A 16856-nucleotide genomic window follows, 5' to 3' on the forward strand; every position below is an offset into this window, starting at 1 on the left:
GTTGGTGAAAGGCATTTTAACCCCAATCGAACGTGCCGTATATTATACGGTTGGCTCTCGTAAAGACATATCATTAAAGGGCATGCCATGAAACATCACTTCACGTAAATAGTAAAAAGTAGCAATAATAAGCCGCGGTGTCAGCTCCTTCAAACGAATAAGGCGATTGGCTTATCCTGTCTTCAGAACCGTTATCGTGAACACCTGCCGATGTAATGAAACTCGCTGCTGTCACATACAGACTTCTCAGGTGTTCAGACTTCAAGTCCAGGTGTCCGGAACGATGCCCAGCAATGCCATTTCATGAACGATGCATAAATAATCGCGTGCGAAGACTATATAAATATTTTGCATTGCACAGCCTCGCATGGCACTGAATAACGCCACAGCGATCTCTACGTTGTCACTGGGTTATATGAGCTGTCCCCGCAAGCATTCGAATGTTCGGTCCATTCCGAGGCGTGGTTACATCCAACGCAGTATTTGTAACACGATCGTTGTTACTAAGTACTACTCTTTTAATGCCTCCACGGCTGCGCCAGAAATTTTATTACTGCTAAGCTATTTAGGCGTCAGATATAGTGTCCCATATCTTCGAGTCAGCAGGAAACGGGCCGACGGTTAAAGCCACCGAGTAAATTTTTCGAGCCTTTCCCCCCCCCCCTTTTTTTTTTTTACGTTATTAATATTCAACACTGAAAGTACAGGGAGCAATTAATGACTCTTTTCCTGGAGCTCCCAACTTCGAGCACTTGAAAACTAACTTTGCTTTTACAAGGCCTGAAAGCCGAGGCAGAGGCGGTTCTCCGAAATGACCGCGGGGTGTTGTCAGCAGGGGGCGTTGTATGGCTCGTAAAAGGCTCAAAAATTAAGGGTTACTCATCTTGAGAGGTGATTTGCTTAATTATTATTATTACGAAACTGATCACGCCTGAATCATGCATGAAATGAAGATATACCTTTTCGGAGAAAAATTCGGTTCCACAGAGCTGCTGATTTTGATAGTTTTTAGTACAACATCCCCCTGCTGAGCTTAGGAAATATTCTCAGTGGGTTTGTTAGACAACATCGGTGGTGGGGGCTTGCCGTTGTCGGCCTCACAGAGGTGGGCAACGTCATAACTGACGCACTGGGGCAATGTGCTTCCTTGGCCGTCTTTTAAGGGAACTGTGCCGACATCACATCATTGTTAGCTTTACTTCATCCAAGCCAATCGACATCACAATCCATTATTGGACATCAATTTAAAGACCCGGCATCCTTCGACTTCAACTTCAGCATCCTTCCCCATCACATCGTTCTCCATGATATGATTACGAATGGTGTGCGTGATGGTCATCGTAAGTTAACTTGCGGACAGTGTACGTTTACTAAGGTGGCTGCCTTCTCCATTCCTAACATCGAAAGCGGACCCCACTGAAATAGAGCGGGTGACATCTTCAAGCCTGCAACCGAATTTTATGACTAGTACGCTAGTAGTAGTAGTAGTAAGATACCTTACCCCCGCGCCGCGGGGCAGTAACCGTATGTCTATAGGATGTCTATCGTACGTTTCAATCCTGACAGTTGGGGTAATTCATTCGGTGTTCCTATACGCCGCATCAAAACCACTCTGAACGAATCATATGTTCCAGGTCGAAGGTAGAGGAGCACTTGAGTAGAGGAGTAAATTGAACGCTCCCACCTGGAAAGCCTTTTTACGGCCTAAACCAATGCTCCTGCCCCGTGCAAAAGGTATGATCGTAATGATATCGCTTCGCAAAATTAAAGTACACATAGCAATTCGGAGATATATACGCTGCTGAGAATGGCATGTGTCGTAAAAACCTCACGCAGAGAGTTCCGATATGTAGCATATACACTGATCCGTTGCTTTCAGTTTGTGGCTCATGCTCAAAAACGCAGGACTCCACGTGGACTCCATTTTATGGGCGAATTACATTCTTTCAACCACTCTGGTCCGCATGCATTCGGTTTCTGTTTATGATCACTGGGGATTCTGTTCCCGAATGCTCTCTGTCGCTATTACTCGATTGTACGTATTATCGTACATATCTCACAAGCCGGTGCTATCGTATAACGTAGGAACGTTTCGGTAGAGACAGCCTTCAAAAATGCCTCCAGCATTACTCAACTTGCACTTAACGGAGCATGAGTGGCAAAATATGTATGCGTGTGTTTCTAGTAAAGGGCGATATTATAGCAAACGTTAGGGCTGTGCGAATTGTAATCTGAAAATCGAAGCGGGAGTACGAAGCTAAGAGTCATATATACACGGAGCAAATACGAAACAAATGGCTATGCTACCGAAGCGAGCCCGATGCTAATAGCCGTCTAACGGTACCTACACACGTACAGCATATGCGGAAATACAGCGTATATTCGTAATATGTGCGTATGGATATTTGTATGAAGCAACACTCACTTTGTTTCATATCCTCTCTTCTTGCGGTTTTTCTTCTTTTTTTACGAGTGCTGCTTTGGAACTATTCGAATATGATTCGGTTTGCAAGAGACATCGCTTCGGTTCGTTATATAAAAATCGATGTTCGGTACGGAATTAGAGTGGAATATACAATCATTCGCTTTCATATTTTAAAAAAATGTGGATATTTGCACAGCATTCGCACAGCATTAGTAAACATGTATTGAGGATCGGTTCATGTCACGCAAAATCGGAGACCGTAGGAGACACCACACTGCCTGCGAGCACATCAGTTTCGCCCCCGACACCTATAGATCTACTAGAAACAGCAAGCTAATCTTCGCAGGCCTCTCAGCCTCTTCAAAGCACATATTCAACGTATATGACTTTATGCGCTCATAGAAAATGAAAAAGTGTGTCCCTGTAGCTGCACACCGCTATGTAAAACACCACACTGAACCATCTAAGTATAGTTCTCCCACGCGTCGCTTACAATTCAATTTCTGAGTCCATCACGAAGACAATCTTTCACAACAGCCTTATTACTCGAGATTCGAGTGATTTCCAACAGGCCCGTGTCAGCAGCACAAACAGCAATACCTCAGAGACTCGCTGTGAGCGAGCGGAACAAAAAAAAAAGAAAGAAAGAAGACGAGTGGAAATCCATCGAGAGTTTCTGCGCAGATATTTCCGTTTCTGTCCCTTACTGTATTTTCAATGAAAAGAAATGTTATTCGTGAGACCCCGTACGATTAGCTGCGAGGAAAGCACTGCGGTAGAGGTCCACCAACCGTAGCGCCATCTTTCGATGGAAGAGATGTTTTCCCGTAAGTGGCTCCTGGGACAGTCCATCGGGTGGTCCCCTAGGATAGCGTCCGCAAAGACGTTGCTTCGGACGCATAAGGAGCAGGATGTCGACGAGTTGCTTCTCATTGAAGGCACAAGAGTAATCCGTCCCATAACGCGCGGCATTGATGGTAAATAGGAGAGGGAAAGTGCTGTTCAATAAGAGCCTAAGGACACGCTTAAAAATTCCGTAAATATGTAAATATAAAGAAAGAAATTTTAGTTCTCATTTACAGTACAGCTGAGAGTTCCAGGAGCCGCGTTGAGCGAGACCATTGCTTTCGACATTCGAGGAAACTTTGCCGTGGCCTTGCGCACAACAGCGACGTACAGCCGGTTACTTAACTTCAGAACGATACGTGAGTAACCTTGACAAATGTTGAGCAATGATGGTATTTCTTATATAGGGGAATGCTTTCCCACCTTCCTGTGAGTCAGAAGCCCGCGGGCGTCCCGCATTAGTAACCTTATTTGAATTGAAAATAAAAATTCCACGGTAAATTAAAACATCGTGGCACGGAGGTATTCGTGCCTCGACAATGAAGGTCAAGATGCATGAAAATAACTACTATACCGGTATTATTCATGTTAGAATTATTATTTATTAAAAAGTGTGTTTGTCCACAGTACAGTAATAATAGCGGATAATCGAAAAGATAATCAAGGTACATTATCTCTTCCATTGCGCAATATATTTGGACTTCTCAAAATCCATATATATTCATTTTTGTACGGGATCACACATCAGACGAATACTTCGGTGCGCATTTAGCACGACATGACACCAAGGTTAATGAAACTGCATCGCGATATCTCTGCCCACTAATAGAGGACCTATAATTTATTTCCAGGACATATTTGTTCGTCAGGAAGCTAAAATACGCTGACAAGCGGTAACAAGACAGGACGCAATCCGTCACCTTGCTCCGCGGGACTTCTTCTTCTTCTTGTTACCACAACTCAAGAAAGCAATTAACACTCGCCCATGAACAGCAAGAGATTCATGCAAACGAAACGAATCAAATGTGGGTCATTGGAAAAATTTAGTGAAGAAAGTGCTTCCGCACACTAAGAAAAAAATGAGTAGTTTTACTCCTTTTTGGGACTAAATGCCTTGCCACAAAAAACAGTCCTTTTTGGGAGTAAATGCACGGGAGTAAATGAATGTCACAGAGTGGAGACTGCATTTCACGCTCTGTTCTAAGAGTCCCAGGTACATAGTTCGTGTGCATGCATGAAATTACTTTGAATTCAACCGTGATATGTCGAGTGATATGAAATCTTGCGACATACATAGGGCACAGCTTGCGAAGAAAGAAGCGCGAACTGTTTCCTGCTCTGTGTGGGTGAAAAATTTCCAAGTTGGTTGAGTTATACAGCCTTATTCCATCAAACTGACCAAGAACACATATTTACGTAGACTGTTGCATTCGGAAGACCATTCGCGAAGTTCAGTGACTATTTGCAGTCCTGGGGAGTAAATGTCAGGGTTAGGGGACTAAAATAGGGAGTAATTACTGTCTAGGGCACTAAAAGCTGCAATTACTCCCTGCTTTACTCCTTTTATTTTATTTTTTTCTTAGAGTGCAGCGGCTGCAGGAACGCTGGAATAAGAGCATACGATCTCAAAGACACTACACTCCGATGGAGATAGTACCCGCTAGCAAGAAGCTACTATCATTAACTCAGAAAAGATCAGTCTTCCTCACATGAGCGATATTTACTGTGAAAGCTTAACATTTCCATTTTTTTTCAGCAGCAATACAGTAGGCTCAAGGCGCCACGAACGAGATCGCCGGGACCCTTACACCTTTGCAATTCCGTACGTTATAGTTTACGAGACGTTTACAACGCTCGTCTACAACAACCCGCTATCGTAGACGTCAGACCTAGCTAAAGACACGTCGCCTTTCGATGCAGACTTCACGACGCCCATCCAAGCGGTGCAGTGACGAAGAGCTTTCTCTGTTAGCTTGGCAAACAGGCGAGCTGCACAGCTAGGAACACAAGCACGATATTTGCGAAACGGAAAGAGAGAAAAATCATATTACTCGACCCCTCTTACACTGCACTTCTTTTTCCTTTTCTTCCCTTTTGGAAGGGGAGGGACTTTTCTCGTTGAGGGACAAGGGGGGGGGGGGAGGCTAAATTCCGCCAGACGCAGTGGCACTGTTGACTTAATGCCTGTCATGGGAAGAAATTAATTTATGTATCACGCGGCCTCAGTGCCAGCTTTGATCTTTCCCTCACGGGAGCTATGCAAAGATGATATAATGAGTGTTTTCAAAATGCTGAGCCGTAATTTTCTACCGTGATTATGCCAAAATGAGCGCAAAACTGTTTGAAGTTTCCGAATCCAATCGGAGGAAGATTGAGACTTCGAAGAGATGAGCGCTGTTCTTGTGAGAAGATAGTGTGGGTGTGTATGATAATCTGTGCAGTTGAAATCCTATCATCCTATCGTATATAGGACAGAGGTCGGGAACCTTTGCAATCCTAAAGGCCACCCATTTCACCCTCCCCACTCGTCGATCTTTTTTCCAAGGACCGCAGAACATATTTGAAACAGTTTCAAAGGAAGTCAGCCTGAAGTTAGCCTGCCGCAATTATTAAGCAGCCGAACAAGCTGAAATTTTCTTTAACTATTACTTTTTCAACGCACTGTACTCAGTGATGGGCAGTACTTGAAGTATCAAGTACTCAAGTAGTACTTTAAGTACATTTCTGTGTACTTGTACTTTACTGTAAGTACACTTTAAATCGTGTACTTTGTACCGTACTTTAAGTATTTTTTTCTGAGTACTTTCCCATCAAGTACTCAAGTACCCAAACTTGGACCCCAGACAAAAAATCACAAAAGAGCGTAAAAAATGCACCTTACTAAAAGAAGAAGACGAAAACACACAGATAGTGCTATCTCTGAGTTTTCGCCTTCTTGCCGTCATTTTAACGCTTTTAGTAGGATGCAGTACCAAGAGTACCAGTCTGACATTTTACCAAAAAGATTTTTTGTGCTTTTAAAGAGCCCATTTGTTGAAGCAAATCTATTGTTGAGAGGCTTGAAATGTTGAAAAAGTGTCAACGCTTCTGTGATTATGTAAAACGAATGGAATGCAAAGACACGCACACATTATGACACTGCAACCGGCAGCACAATGACTGGTTATGCATGGTTATACGCTTTTTATACTGTTTCCTTCATTGGCAATTAAGAATAATTTTATATCACATTATATGCGTGATTGCATTACATGATGAACACTCTGATAGACACAAATGCTTTCATTTTTACATTTTATGTTTTTTTTTTTTAATTTGGTCACATGGATTACATTGCTGCAGATCACAGTCGTATACAAATGAAGGCTTACATTGTGCTTCATCCTTTTTTACTTTCTTCATATTCTTTTTTAAACATGTTGTATTTCAAAAATCAGCAAGGAATGCCCACAAATACATAATCTCTGTTGGCTTGTACTTTTCCCCCTTGAAATTTCCTAGCCTGTTATAGCAAAAGATTAGTACCGGAACACCACACTAGGCGGGTGATCTTGGATCAGTCAGGGTATAATACTATTTTGCATAATCACAGCACAGCTAACTGATTACTTCTCTACATGTAACTGCAAATTATGACATCTGATTAAGTTCATATTCACGGGTTAGCACTTAACCTAGGACTTTATGGCTTCAGAGCATTTGTCAAGAATACTCGCTAAAGTTTTGCCAAAAAAGCAAGACACAGATACTAAACAGTGCAATGCAAAGTGATACAAATTAAATTGAGAATGTACTTGATGAGTACTTGAAGTACTTTGCCTAGTACTTTGTACTTTACTTGAAGTACATTTGGAATTGGGTACTTTGTACTGTACTTGAAGTACTATTGACGCCAGGTACTTGGTACTTTACTTTAAGTATAATTTTGAGGTACTTTGCCCATCACTGACTGTACTAAATGCTCGTATTTCCCATTGCTTGTTGCATTCACAAAGTTATGGCAAGTTTATACAACAAACATCCGGTTTTGTTGACTTTATTAAGAGCGGGAAAGGCAACACGCGCTTTTGCCTGAGGAATTCGCTTGCCGCGCCACGCCTTCCGACATCCTCTGTTGGATGTGTTTATAAGTTCTAAACATCGCCACACCAGTACTGGACAGCTGTTTCGGCCTTCTTGTGCCATCATCAGCAGTGCGCAGCTGGGCAACGTTTGAGTGGGTGGCGTCAGAAGGTCACGTAGAACGCGATGTCCTCCCGTCAGGGTGAGAGTCTCACCACAGAAAGCCCAGTGCAAAGCCGGAGAAGTATTTAGGAAAGAAAATTATTCGAAGCTCTTTGGCTGCACGTAACTGCAGCCGACTGCCCACTGCAGCTAACTGGCTGCACTCTCTCTTGGATAACCTCTCCTATCCCATAACGAACAACAACTCATAAGCACCGGATTTTTTTTTGTCGCGCGCTTGGTCTGCGCTGGCCCACAACAGCAGCGCAACTGGGCAGTGGGTTCCCGATCCCTGGTCTAGGAACTCCAGTGTGGGTTCGGACAGTAACAAGGAGTCCAAACGTAATACCTTCAACCGTTTATCATCATCCAATAACGCAACAGAAGTAAGCAAGCTGGCTGACCTGAGGTGAGACTGACTTCCACAGTCTGGAGCAGGATGACCGTGAAGCACGCCCACGAACCCCTAGAAGCACGTTTAAAGACGCGAGAAAACAAAATAAAAATAAAAACTCGGCGCAGAATTTTACATACACAGTCAACCTCCCGTTCATGAACGTTCATAAATCCAGGGTGCTCGTGTGCTCTCCATCTTTAGCTACGCACGTATGACTGGCAATTTGTTATGTCGCAAATTTTCTACGCTTCAAAGCCCCACAGAAACTGAAAAACGAAAGAAAAAAAAATCAGTGAAACAGTGAAAACTGAATTAGCCAAATTATATTCTAAATTTCACGGTGAAAATTCTCTCGGCTCTTCTCGCTTTACATGCATAACCTAATGAGCTTCCTGGGCCCTGCTGTCCTGCGCCCCCTCTGTGGAAAACGCCCGGTGACGCGCCCCCCTCATGAGTCTCCCGTGGAACTGCTGTGGCTGGTGCACACATGAAAATGGTAACACTTCCATATCATCGTCGTCATGTATTTCTCTCTCTCTCTCTTGAGGAGAAAAGGGACCCAAATACAGAACGAAGTGGACGACATGTGCTCTGTTCAAACTGTGGCGTACACTGCAGTGGTTCTCAAATTATGTTATTTGAGCGAACCCCTTATCGTGCCTGCGCGTCCCCAAGGAACCTGGGGCAACTGTGTATGAAGTGGGTGAAGCGAACTATAGATGCCGTACAATCAGCATTTTTTTTTTATTCTAACTGATTATTTAAATGTTTAATTATAATTTATTTAATTATTTATTGCATCGTCGCCAAATGTCGCTTGAGGTTTGCTGGATTCATTCAACTGTTTCACAATACTTCCCTGCTGATAACGTATTGTGAGTTACCACTGATGCTTGTAAAGTGTGGGCAGGGGAGGCGCTCCGAAGTTTCTCCCAAGTAGCTACGGCTTTCCAAGTGCTTGTAACGCTTTTGAAGCACAAGAGAAAAGCAAAAGCGTGGTGCGGAGAAACTGCAGGGTTGAGTTAACGAGATGAGCCAACCCATGAAGATCACAGCTGGTGGCTGTTTGCAATGGCCGTCAGCCGCGGCAACCTGGCCCTGCGATCTCGATGTCAATTCCAATGCCAACGATCAAATGTCGAGTACTGTTCGATATAACAAGGTGGTTGGGTAAGCGGTCAAGTTACATGCGCTGGCGGGTGCTGAACAGAATCCTGTTCGCGGAACCCCGGTTGAGAAACGTTGGCGTACAGTGCTCAAACAGCGTCGAAAACAAGAAGAAAAAAAGGCACAAGATAGGACGACCGCGTGCCATTTCTGTTAACAGATATCCTGGTGGTTTAGGGAGTCGCTGCCGTGTACAACATTGCTGATATTGTAGGGCCACATCATGTTGTACCATGTTGGTTCTCGCATTTGACACCAGTTCTTCAGGTGCACATGGGCAATGTTGGGCCCATATTGCCGACATTTTCCCCATATTGGCTCAAACTTGGCTATATGAGTTATGCTTCTTTTTTTCTTACCTTCGAACAAGGTTGCGCATGTGCCGCGTTGCCTGCTTGCCGGAAGAACGCAGACGACACCTGAGCAGCTGCACACGAGCAGTTCTTGCCTCACGTCTCACAGTCACTCGATTGTTCCCATTTAGTATGCTCAAAGACGGTGCTTATTCCAGTCGTAACATCATGTTGGGGTTCTTCTGAGGTACTGGGTTCTGAGTATTATGAACGTGCTATATGTGATGCGTAGTACTGATCTGAGCCGTGCGACTTCGTAATTCCACCGTGATGCCCTCCAGTACTTCCAACCGCTGTGCAGAAATAACGAGCACGGTCATAATAAAACAACTAGCCCAATGCCGAGCCTTCGTCTTCAGTTCAATTCGCGTCGACTTACAAGGCCGTTATTCGTGTTTATATCCGCGTGTGATTCCGTATCTGCAAAACAGCACAGCGGGGTTCAGCGCTCGAGGAATGTCACGACATTCACCACCCTGTCATCAGCAGCCGACGTCTGCAAGTTGAAATAGGGAGCTAATGACCACTCAGAGACACGCTATTCACTGTCAACTGTTGAGGATACTTTCTTTCTTTCGTTACAGGCACTCTGCCTACTTTGCTTGCACCCCAATTTTTGCTTGGAGGCAACTAAAAAGATAGAAGACTCTGAACTTCTGTTTATTAGCGTACAAGCTTTCATGTAGTGGATTGCGTTTCATCAGCTAGGTACAAAGATGTGCCATTTATACAGGGTGTTTCTTTTTCTTGATTATTATTATTATTATTATTCACCACAGATTTTTTTTAATAAAAGAACTATTAGAGCTGCATAAACCAGCTCCCGTGGCGCAGTGGTTAAGATGACCGCTTTCCACGCCGAGACTAGAAGGTGACGCGGGTTTGAATCCTCAAACCGGCTGTGCTGTCTGGGATGTTTCCCAGAATTCCCAAAATTCGGGAATTTATATTTTCGTGGTACGTTCGCTCCTCAGTGCGTTTAATAAGGATGATGGGTTCGAGTAATGACTGGCTATCTTGCATTTACTTGAAAACATCTAATTAATAGTGTAATTAATGAATTTTAGCGAATTATTCGTCCAGTCGTTGCATACGCTGTCCTATACAAGATGTCCTCCTGGCAGTATAACCCACTGGCGAAAACGAAATTGATGCAGCTCTGACATGTGTTTTTATTTTAAAAATGCGTGTCAAATAAAAAAAAAAAACATGTATATAACATACGATTTGGTCACGTGAATAGTAAGAGGAGAGGAGGCAAAACAGAAAACTGCCCAAGCAGCACAATGCACTGAAAGTCGAGTGCAATAGGGGTGGACGGGTAGGTGGAAGGCCTTGAACAGACTCGTGAAACTAACGAACATTGATAAGACACATACCGTCCACCCCTATTGCACTCGACTTTCGGTACATTGTGCTGCTTGGGTGTGTGGGCTGCCGCTTCCGGTTCAGACACGTGTACACCTAGAGATAAGGTTTGTGCGATATGGGGAGACGCCCCTGTCTCCGAGCAAGGCAGGAAGGCAGCCCTGGAAGGCAGCGGGAGCTAGTTTTTGCCTGGACTGGGCCTTGCGGCGACACGACCGACGCTACTCTGCACTTGAACATGTAAGAGAATAAACACTGTTTCTCTTGTTCAATTGCTGTGTTCGTGTTCTTCGGGGTTGCGGCGGGTCGATTACGGAACCACCCCGGGTTTGTGGGCCGCGGTTCCCACAACTGCAGAACGAGAAAAGCACGTGAACTCTGGAAACCCAACTGTAAATTCCTTTGCTGAAATGCAGTTGACTGCATGAGGATGTTTGTATACGCTGATATACACAGAAGTTTGTGTTTTTATCTTCTTATTACTTGTGCTGACTGTATTTGACTGAAAGTTTCCACATTCTTCTATTACACGTAACTGTAGGAAAGTTTTTACTATGAGTAATAATGAAGGTCCCTTTTTTGTCAAACACATACTTTACGAAACATACCGGTACACGTAACGTGTATTGGAAAGAGCCCGCAAGACTCGATGATGAGATTCGATGAAATACGAGGCGTTTCGGCTCGTATTTGAAGACACGTTGAAAAAGTAGGCTGATTGGTCATGAACTCATGACATCCGTATACGTAAAGAAAGTGACAAAACGTTATGACAAAAGACCGTGAAGAAGCGGTACGATAGCAACATAAAATATGCACATCCGTGTCACCGAAGTCTCCCGTATGTGGGAGCAGAATTAACAGTTGAACACAGGGCCTATAAACGGCTCTGTTCGGGATATTTAAAAACAAACAAACAACTTTATTACAAGATGATGACTGACAGGGTATTTAATGTGCCAAGGTACACCGTAGTACACTGTAAATGGCTATATGCGCACATGACATGAGAACAGCAGTTTGCGCAAAAACAAGTTTGGCTATGCCCGAAATCTGCGTACCTGCTGTCTATAGACCTCTACCCGAGAAACGTCATCATGACGTTGGTAGACAGACTGAAACCGAAACAAACCGGAACGGGAGGGCTGGGTTCCACGAATGGGCACTTGTTCGCTGCCTTCTATTGAAAGGAAAGTAGGACAGAAGGTCGCGTCCCTCTCAGGGACCATCGTAATTCCCTCAAGACGGTGGCTTTCGTCCGCGACCTTGTTTGCCCCTAGCTTCGATAGTATGTAGTTCAATTCTACCAAATTGGTGGCGCTGTCGAACACTATGACGTCATTCGCTTGCAAACAGGGAGAGGTCTATCTGCTCTTCCCGCAAGAGCCGTTAAAAAGTAGACGTAGGGCAGCCTCTAGAGTGTAATGCATCTGGGAATACAGTACCTTACAGTAAATCAGGTCAACGGTCAGGATCTTGTATAAGAGATTGTACTTACTCGACCAACCAGTACAGGTTGTTTCGCAAATGACACACGGTTTCACGTGCTTGATATACGAAGCAGACGGCAGTTCTGCATATATTCTATCGCTGTCGTCTGCAATGCAACCTTGCCGCCACAAACTGTACTTCGGACCACTATATGTTACGTCTGACCTGCTACGCACCTATAACGCCATCAGTAGAACAATACTCTGCTAGAAACAAAAAACAAAACAAACAAAAGTCATTCTGTTTAAAATATTATCAACCATTACTGTAACGACAGTAGTTTTTCCTCCAGTCATCTTAACTCCGACCAACAATACTACCACATTTAGGCTTCCACTATCTGGGACGTCCCATCACGCATGTATGCTGCCGGGCCCATTCCAACATGACAAGCAATAAAGCATTATCGTCGGGAGAGAGGGTATGACTTAAAAGCATTCCGTTTCCGGAACAGCAGCCCTTCCTTCATGATCATCTCCGTGCTGCTTCGTAGGGAGATTTATGTTCGGCTTTGAGAAAATGGGACGACGACGCTGCAGAAGATGTCTCTTTCCGCCAGATAGAGTTTGCCACAAAGGAATCACTCTCTCGATAACCCCCCCCCCCCCCTCTCCTCATTGAAATGGGCTGACCGTTACTTCCAGGAAAAAGAAGCTGTATGTTTGTCTGTCGTATATACTGCGAACGAAATGGTTTACGGCTGATTCGCGACACAAATGTGATTGTTGGCCGACATGTTGTTGTCTTCGAATATCGTTACGCGAGTCTTCGCCGTGATTAATTGTTACGCGGAACGTTAAACTGGAAGCACAGCAGGCAGAAATTTTCGTTCGAGATATTCCTTTCATAAGTTGTATAATACAACTTGTGTTATGTACTACTCGAGCAATTTGTCATGTACTTGATGTTCAATAAAACACTCTTTTTGGTTTGTTTCTCACTGAAGAACGTCGCGTTTAAAAGCGCTAAAAGTTTCAAGACAAACACAAGACACACACACCACCACAAAGTGCTAGGTATACCGAACGCTCTGTACTGACGTTATATGAAGGTAATCTTGATACTAATCTTTTGTTTGGAATAGCAAGCCGACCTTCGTCTGGCTGACCTTTCCTTTCTTTTTCTTAATAAACATATCCCCCCCCCCCCCTTGATACTAAGTCACTACTCCTGGATAGAATGCAAGAATGAATCGAGGTGTAGATTAAATCAAATGCACTTTCAATGGGCTTTGATGCATTATTTTGTTCTTCGGAAAGGATATTAGAATTAAATAGTGTACCGATATAATTACCAGCTACATGACCTCTTTTCTCTCTTCAGATCAAAGTAACCTAAGCAGGACAGACGTCGAGTAGAAAAGCATACAGCTGACAAAACACCCACTGCGAAAGAAAATAATAATAATGCATTGAAACCTGCTTCAGAAAATGGCAGTTCGGTAGTCAACGTGTATCCAAAACACAAGAAATTGAAGCCATGGCGAACATGAATCCACGCTCGAAGAGGACCAGCCTTTTCTCGGGGAAAGGAACTGCACGTTCTACAGACGCTCGAAGCTTTGTCACCGGGGGAGACGCTAACTATCGTGACTCGCTTGATTTGCTAGGCACGATGAAAACCCCCGCAAAGCAGGCCGCGCCACACGACACAGAAGGAGTGCGGTGAAGTTAACCGATTACGCCTCTTCTAAAAACATGAACGATATTCCGACGAGGACTTCATGGACCATATCACAAGTGAAAAGCAAGACTGTAGAAAAAAATAGGATTTACGTCATTCCACTCGACCTAGGCAAGCGCGCATTCGTTTGCATGCTGTGATGCAGTGGTCTCGCGCTAAAAAAATAAAAACTTAGGATAACAACTGCTATTGAAGTAAATATTCTTTCACTATGCTCAGCAAATAACTCACAGCTACCACTTATACAGCACTCACTCCGCTCAAATTACTCTTCGGTGGTTCCGCGTTAAGCAACAAAATAAAAACCTCCTAATGTAGTAGGCGATGAAACTCCCCATTCATAATCTCGCAATAACAGTTATTGTTGTACTGTGTAGTAACGCATTTGAACAGCCGAGAATCACATACCTTGGGCAGAATATGCTACGGCCCCATCAAATTGCGACAGTGAACAATGCCAAACTCTACTATACCCGAATGCTTTCAACACCGCTATTATGTATACTTCACAGCTTGCCTGTCGCATGAATACCTTTTAAACCACAGGAACGCGTCTATAGACAGAAGACAAACTTACCCCGTTGGGGAACGTTGTCTCTTGAAATGCAATTGCCCGGCAACGCGCACCTCGCCACCACAGAAGCGTCAACGGTCACATTAAAGCACCGCTAACAAAACGTACTAAAAGCGCGACACCAAGCATACCAAAATCGAGCCTTCACTGTCGCGAACTGCGACACGAAACTGCTTCGTCACGATAAGATACGTGCGTAGCGCGCAGTCTCAATGACCAAAAATCATATCAAATTGGGAGATTTACACGCAAGGTACGTGAGTCAGCACATTTGGTTGGTGACTAGCTGCACGTGCCGCGGGGTAGGACTGCGTCTCAATGACGTGCAGTTCGTCGAGGAAAGCATGATGTGAGACACCTGGATTGAGGCTAGTGCGTCCCTGTAACAACACGTGGCTGCGCGCGTTCCTGGGGTTCGCATTTTGGGCCCTAAGTCCACTACGAGTCCGGCGACAGAATGGCGGAAATGTTGAGGTAATAAGGCTGCAAAAGTTTTAAGTGGACAACACCCGGAAAAAGAAGTAAACAACAGATAAATAAAGTAAATAATATCACACAAGTTCGAAGTTTGTTTGTTGCACAGACAAGCCAGGCAGTTTTTTCAGGCTATTCCTTTGTTTCAGCATTTCTTATAATTAGATAGGACAAAATAAATATCGAATAAGACCTCACGAACTGAAGCTACAAGGTAGTGACTTAATTAGCTACCTATAATTGCCTGGCTAATTTCAGTTAACTATGGCCTGGGCACTGAGCATCAAATGAAAAATATGAACCAATATGGTGCACCATTTTCTGTACATAGACCCAGTGGTGGATCCAGGGGGGGGGGGAATCCCCCCCCCCAAAATCTGCTTATGCATTGAATTTCCCGCTCCCGCACTACACATTTCCCCAACAACACAGAAACGTCCTGCGATCGTCCCCAGGATGTCAGCCCCGGACGACGGTGACATCCTCAGGAAGTTATCAACTGGTCCTCCCAGTGTTACCTCCGTGTTAAAGTGGGACACCCGGTCATATCACCTGCACATCCTCAGGGTGTCAACCTGGAACACTCGCAGGACCTTGTGAGGACGACTTCACCTGCGCCCACCTGTACCTCATTTTTCTACCTCATTTGCGTATAATTTACACGAAACCAGACGCAGTCCTGATAACTTTCCATACATCTTGATTAACTTCCGCAATACAATCTCGCTGTTTGTTTCTAGTACAATTCATAATGGACAACGAGCGCAGCGGCTTAAAGAGAAAGCAGCGAGAAACATGAAAGACGCAAAAAAAAAAATCTTGTCTGGGGCACGAAGCCCGAGAAACCCACTCCGAAAGGTACTAGAAATCTCTTCCGAAGCCAAAACAGACACTGTTTATTGCTTCTAACGCGAGCCTCCGTACATTCGAGAGTCCTGCTCACCTGTGACACAAGACGAAGGGTGAGCTATCCATGTTTCTTTCGATTACGCAAAGAAAGAATACTCAAACTGAGGAATTGATTGAAGTATTAGGTCCACATCAATGCAAAGTCTATGTTTCTTAGTCCTTTTGGTTTGAGACGTTCAGGTAGGAGCTTTGAAAGTCAAAAGCAGTGCGACAGAATCGCGCGTTTCTCTCCATTCCACGAATAATGCGCTCCATTTATCATAGACAGTCATCCTTTTTAGATGCAGAGAATTTTCAGAAAACTGTCAATCAGGTCCCAGGATCCGCCCAAAAAGAAAACAAATGTGTTCAGAAAGTCTGAACAGCTAAACTAAACAAAGTAATATTTCTCGTCCCGCTAGCTACCCCACAGGTACGGGCACAGGACGTACCTGAATGACTCTTCACGGACAGTCCGAGACTGTTATCCTCAGGACGTGCTGAGGATAACCTCGAAGGACGAGGACACGATGACACTGTGGGGACGTCCTGAGGACCGCGTGTGTTCTTTGGGTTAGACAAAGACCCCGCCTCCATTCCTCCACGAAAGTTCAAACCCTGCATGAATCCGACCCTGCATGAACCTTAGACAAGAGAGAAAAACCGGAGGAGTTGGTACAAGTTCACGTTGCACAAACGACGAGGACATGAAGGTTAGAGGGGGGGGGGGGGGGGGGTGTAGGAGGAAGGTGCGGTCAGCCTGCTCTGAAGTTGCGGCTCAGTGCACCCAGGGGAGGGTGAAAGAGGTAGGGGAGAGATTATGGTGACACAGAAGAGGGGGGAGTGCTAACGACTATCCTTGCGTTTGTGGCGGCCTCCCTGGCGGAGCCTCCCTCGCTCTTGGTCAGCAAACGCAAGGACAGTCATGCTAACAAACGTCGTGCTAACATCCGTGTCTTTAACATT

At 44.5% G+C, this 16856-nt stretch overlaps 1 long non-coding RNA gene across 1 annotated transcript in view; it reads right to left on the reverse strand.

Annotated features, from left to right (window-relative positions):
• LOC135388864 (uncharacterized) overlaps window positions 1-14687 on the reverse strand; it is a 173133-nt gene extending 158446 nt beyond the window's left edge. Inside the window, exon 1 of the long non-coding RNA XR_010421523.1 lies at window positions 14532-14687. This is a non-coding gene — a long non-coding RNA (uncharacterized LOC135388864). The remainder of the gene's footprint in view (window positions 1-14531) is intronic.
• Between the last annotated feature and the right edge of the window lie 2169 nt (window positions 14688-16856).

This window comes from Ornithodoros turicata, chromosome 3, assembly GCF_037126465.1.
Source record: "Ornithodoros turicata isolate Travis chromosome 3, ASM3712646v1, whole genome shotgun sequence".
NCBI classification, from domain to species: Eukaryota; Metazoa; Arthropoda; class Arachnida; order Ixodida; family Argasidae; genus Ornithodoros; species Ornithodoros turicata.